This window comes from Crocuta crocuta, unplaced genomic scaffold, assembly GCF_008692635.1.
Source record: "Crocuta crocuta isolate KB4526 unplaced genomic scaffold, BGI_CrCroc_1.0 scaffold462, whole genome shotgun sequence".
Taxonomy (NCBI): domain Eukaryota; kingdom Metazoa; phylum Chordata; class Mammalia; order Carnivora; family Hyaenidae; genus Crocuta; species Crocuta crocuta.
In genome coordinates, this window is record NW_027527437.1 from 3,476,535 (window position 1) to 3,482,908 (window position 6,374).

The window sequence follows — 6,374 nt, forward strand, 5'->3', positions numbered from 1 at the left end:
AACATGAACTTTTATTATTATTATTATTATTATTATTTTAGAGAGAGAAAGAGTGCAGGAGCAGGGGTGAGGGGCAAAGGAAGGGAGAGAATCTTAATCATGCTCCACACTCAGCACAGAGCCCAATTCAGGGCTTGATATCAGGCCCCTGAGATCATGACCTGAGCCAAAATCAAGATTTGGACTCTCAACCGACTGAGCTACCCAGGTGCCTCTGAACTTATTATTTGATATTANATAAATTTATGATATAGAAATGTAGCATATTGTCAGCATGTATTTCTGCTCTATATTTAAATAAACTGTGATACCTAAAAACATTTATTTTCATTTATGATTTTGAAGGGATATTGATATCAATATCTGGAATGTCTTTGAGAACACAGTGTAAACAATTGCTCTCTTACAAGAATTTTTGTATATTGCATTGGAGTCGGGGGAAAGGAACTATCTTTGGCCAAGTCACTCTGAACAAGTAATCACTGGAAAGGTAAGAAGCTCTCTGTTTTGACAAAATAGGATAAAGTATTGTTCCTCTTGTCCCAGAGGGGCCAAAGCAGAGAGATTAATCCAATTAATAGGACCCTAAAAGGCAGTAAGTAGCAACAACAAAAAGTAGTTTGTCTTGGATTGAGAGATACCATGCAGTGAAGTTCCTCTTAGACATAGTTTGGTTTAGTTTTCTGTGTTGTGGCTGCTGAACTATGTTATAGAGAACTGATAAATCCAGGAAATAGGAAAATGTTTGACTCTTGGAATGATAAATAAAAAAGTAATTTTAAGTATTCTCTATTCAAAAGAAAATAAGATAAGGGGTGCCTGGGTGGCTCAGTTGGTTAAAGCGTCCGACTTCAGCTCAGGTCATGATCTCACGATTCGTGGGTTTGAGCCCCACATCGGGCTTTGTGCTGACAGCTAGCTCAGAGCCTGGAGCCTGCTTCAGATTCTGTATCTCCCTCTCTCTCTGACCTTCCCCTGTTCACGCTGTTTCTCTCTCTCTCTCTCTCTCTCAGAAATAAATAAAACATTTTAAAATTTTTTTAAAAAAGAGAAAGACAAATAAATTAACCTCAAGCAGCTGAAATGATGAAAAAAAGTGAGTATTTTTTAGAGGGTAAAATGAAGGGGAAATCCTACATGGTAACACCACTTCTATGGACTTCTATATAGCACACTGTACAATTACTAAAATGAATCACACAATTGTTTAATATTTGGTAAGATAGCCTCCATGGTAACAGCTTATGTTCTTATTATTTACATTCTGTAAAGGACAGGAGGTTCAGTTTTATGTTACATCTCAAGAGCAGCTGATGAGTCTTAATTTTAATCAAAGTATCTCTTATGAAAAGAAATAAAAAGATTGGAGAGACTATCAAGAGAACAAATAATGGACAAAGAAAGCCCCAGGCAAACAATTTGCTATTGACAGAAGCATTTAACATATGATCTTTGGGTAGTATTTTCTTTAAGCGAATATTAATTCTACAGCACATTTTTTATTTTTATCTAAGTCAAGATTTAATGTTTTGAATCAAAACTTGAAGCCAATAAATACTGCTTGATGTCTTATTTTTTAAAAGCTAAAATGTTTGAGCCAGGTAATGTGCCATGCATGCTCTAGTCATTATGTATTGGATCCTCACATCAGCTCTATGAAGTTGTTATTATAATTATGTGTACCTTTTTGATGAAGATTGTGATGGCACAGAGAGGTTACTTAATGTACCCAAAGTAGCTTCCTGTTAAATTATAGGGTCAGATTATGAGTGTAGGCGGCCTCCAGAATCTCTTATTTCATCAAATATTCTATTATTGCTTAAAATATTAATTGATTCCCCAATCGTTTGAACTCAGGAATGGTCCTAAAACTTGCCTTGGTTAACAAACTTGATGAAAATGACATGTGCTATTTCCAATGAAAAGCTTTAAGAGCTAGTCCGTGGATAGTCATGGGTCTTCCTTCTTCCATGAAACTAGTAAAATGACAGATAAAGGACATTAGTCAGCCTGATCCCAACTTGAACACAGTGTGGAACACAATTAGTGCCAATCTGAGATTAACTCACAAGATAAAATTATTCATAGCTATAAGTAACTAAGAATTTGTACTGTTGATTACTACAGCATAACCTACTTATCTCAACTGATATAACTCATAACCATTATATAATCTGGCTTTCCAATACATAGAATGCATATACCTGGTGCCAAATCACATTCAATATTTTGTTAGTTGATATGTATACCAGATAAGGATGATGCTTGCTTACTTTCTGTATCTTAGAAAATAGCATAAATTGTTAGCCAATATGAATTAGGTAAACAGCCTTCTGCTTGAACTACTGATCAAAATTAGAGAAACTCAAATAAATATGCTAAGCCAAAAAAGAGAGAGAGAATTTCATGTTACATAATAAAACAAAGACTGTTTAAGTAACCCAAAGCAATCAGATCCTATTTTGTAGTTGAGTCTCAGAAATAAATAATTTATTCTTGGCTCTCATTATATATCAACCTGGTTCTCTCATGTCTGGACATATATTAATTGTATACATTAGGCTTTTATCATCAGAGAGACTGATTTGCTTTATCAGTGTTAATATGAAATATTCCTCAAAAATGTTCCTGCTTGATTTATATGCATAACTCTGGACCACTGAACTGCGCTACTGAGAATGAGGTGATCTAGGCAACCCATTTTAATAAAAGTCTTCCACCCTTCCAACACACATGGAAGAGCCCACTGTGCTCACTTAGGTGAGTCCACATGAAAATACTGCAGCCCTCACAGTAGTCATATAAATAGTGGTAAAGTTCCAGTTCCTGACTGAGGAGAAGGATTATTAAGCAAGTAATCTGCTAACATATAAACTCATCAAAGTAATTTAGAGATTTTTTCTCATTATAGTAAAGAATGATCATTTATAAGAGTATCTTGTCGGGGCGCCTGGGTGGCTCAGTCAGTTAAGCGTCTGACTTTGATTCAGGTCATGATCTCACACTTCGTGGATTTGAGCCCCGCGTCGGGCTCTGTGCTGACTGCCAGCTCAGAGCCTGGAGCCTGTCTCGGATTCTGTGTCTCCCTCTCTCTCTGACCCTCCCCTGTTCACGCTGTCTCTATCTCAGAAATAAATAACAAACACTTAAATAAAAAAAAGAGTATCTTGTCATTAATTATAACACTATGATTTTATTTTCTGCATAGAAAACCATGGCAGTTAAACTAGTCTTCGAGTAAATTGTAATTCTCCACTTCCCTCTTCCTGAAAAAAAAAAAAAAATTGTATTTCTGGCTTGTAATTTTTCTCCTTATTAATATTTTTCCAGATCCCACTGGCAACTAGAGGTGATATTGTGACACAGTTGTGGCCAAACTATGTAAGTATAACTAACTAGGAAGGACTTTGAAGAAAACATCTTAAATAGTATATTTCTGGCACAAATTCCTTGGGATTCTGGCAGTTTCATTTTATTGTTTTTCCTGGAATATGCATGCAAAACCTGGAGAAGTTGGGAGCCTCTTCATGCTTGAGAATGAGGATTTTGTAGTAGAATTCTAGTGAACACATAGACCATTCATGACAAACCTTAACTGAAGCACCAGTCTTGATTTGCTTACTCACCCACTTGGAAACTTCGAACAGCATGAGTCACATAAATGCCAGTATATTTAAGTCACTTTTAATTGGATTCTTTAACGTACAACCCAATGTAAATCCTAGCCAAAAGAGTAGTTTACAAATTATAATTGTGGCCATGGATCTTGCTTTTATATCTCAAACAAGCCTTATTTAAAATAGTTGGTTGTTTTATATGTGAAAATGCCATATTAAACTGAAAATGTGTTCATCTTTTTCACAAGATATTCTAAATTGAAGTCTATTTATTATATATAGATGATTATTTTTCTCACAATTCATATTTTCCAGATGACAGTTATATTTCCTTTAGTCTTATCATAATGCTAATTTAGGCTTTCCACACTACACGAAAAGAGGAATTACAGGACAGTCATAACAAACAACTCCATTTAAGGGAAAAAGGGCAATTTTTTTTCCAGAAAGTTGGCACTGAACATGGAGAAGGAAGCTCCTGTCCCTCCTGAAGCTGGAGCCAAAGCAAAGACTTTGAAGGCTAGGAAGGCAGTTCTTGAAGGCATCTACAACCAGAAGAAGGAGGAGGAGGAGGAGGAGAAGAAGGAGGAGGAAGAGGAGGAGATGTAAGGGAAGTAAAAGGGGAGGAGAAGAAAAGAATATTCACATTGCCCACCTTCTAGAAGCCCAAGACACTATTATTCTGAAGACAGCCCAAATATCGTTGGAAGAGCACCCCTAGAAAAAGTAAAGTTTGACCTCTTTATCATTGTCAAATTATTCCTGACCACTGAGTCACTATGAAGATAGAAGACAACAACACACTTGTGTTGTCAATACAGTGTGGATGTCAACACCAACAAGCACTAGTTCTAGGAGACTGTGAAGAAACTCTATGACATTGATGTGGCCAAGGTCAATACCCTGATCAGGCTGATGGATTGAAGAAAACACATGTTCCACTAGCTCCCGAGTATGATGTTTTAGATGTTACCAACAAAATTGGGATTATCTAAACTGAGGCTAATTCCAAATATAAACTTTTCATCATAAAAAAGAGAAAAAAGAAGAACAAAAAGGAAAGAACAGAGTGGCCAAAACTTCATAACATATACCACATTGTGCTAGAGTAAAATGCAGTCTTTCAGCTATGAAGTAAAGTGCTTTCACCAGAAATCTATCCACTCTTTATAATTCTCTCTGAGTATTTTTTTGTCATGCTCACAGCACCATGTTTTCTAAAAGGAGTATAGAGGAAGACTTCACTTCAGCTCTATACTATTAAGAGTGAGTCTTTTTTTTTTCCTAGTAACAAGAATTGGGTTGTATTCAAAGATGGATAAATCATAGATATCTGTTTGCCAGTATTCTCTGTCAATGATTTCTAAAGATCTTATTGGCTACACAGAATTCATTTCAAATAATTCAGAACTAGTAACTTCAATAACAATAGTTATCTAAGATGATATACATTGAGCCCTCAACATATTTTGAATATGGACCTTCTCACCCCCTTTGTTATCATCAGACATATCTTTTCCAAAGTGGTTAAAGAGTCAATAAGTGTTGTTTCCCTGATTCAGTCTGAGAACAAAACCTATAACATTTTAAAAAGAGGGCTATGTTATAGTAGAATGGACAGAGTATCAATTTACCATACAAAAATCAGGGAATTTTGACTCCCCTCTGTTTACTTTGATGCAGTCCATTCCTGACTTTATGGTTTGCCATTTGTAGTGACCCACTCTGAAATACAGTTTCTATATTATTAAAAACTTGGGTATTATGTATGTTATAAAAACATTTAAAGATAGTTTTGTCAATAATGGAATGTATGTCTATGTAACAGAATGTGATGAGAATGTCTACTCAGGTATGGCTAGATCTAGGAGCTCAAGTAATTTTATTAGAGTTCTACTTCCCCATTTTATGGTTGTCCTTGTTATTTCTTTCATTGAAAGATATATATATGTGCCTATATATTCTCTCCAATTTTAGCAAAAGATAGGTGCCATCAACTTTACATTCTTTTAAATACTGATTTTTTTTTTAAGAGAGAGAAAGAGATCAGTGATCAAGTATAAGCAAGGGAGGGGCAGAGGTAAAGAAAGTTAAGCAGGCTCCGTGCTCAGTATGGAGCCAGATGCAGGGCTTGATCACACAACTGTGAATACAACTGTTTGTATCTTTGTTTTATGTGGGGTTTTTTTCTGGTATTTTAACTATTTTTTCTTTTTTTTTTTTACTTTTACCAGCTTTGCTATGATATGAGTATATAAGAATACTAATTAGAGTGGGTGTAACAAATTTCCATAACCTAGTGTCTGAAAATGACACTAATTTATTGTGTTATAGGTCTTGAAGTCTTAAGTCTGAAATGAGTCTTATGGGGCTGAAATCAAGGTGTTGATGGGGCTGTGTTCCTTCTGGAGCATCTAGGGGAGAGTCTGTTTCCTTGCTTTTCCAATTTATAGTGGCCATCTGCATATCTTGGGTTTCTGGTTCTGCCTTTCATCTTAAAGGGACTCATTCCAGATCTACTTCTATTGTTATGTCTCCTTTTTCTTATTGGCCTTTCTATTTCCCTCTTATAAAGACCCTTAGGATTACATTGGACCCTTCTGGATAATATAATTTTCATATCTCAAAATTATTAATTCAAGTACTTCTGCAAAGTCCCTTCTGTCAAATAAGGTGATATAGTCATAGATTCTGGAAATTAGGACATGAAAATTGTAAGGGGTATTAGTCAGCCTACCAAATCTACTACATGGATGC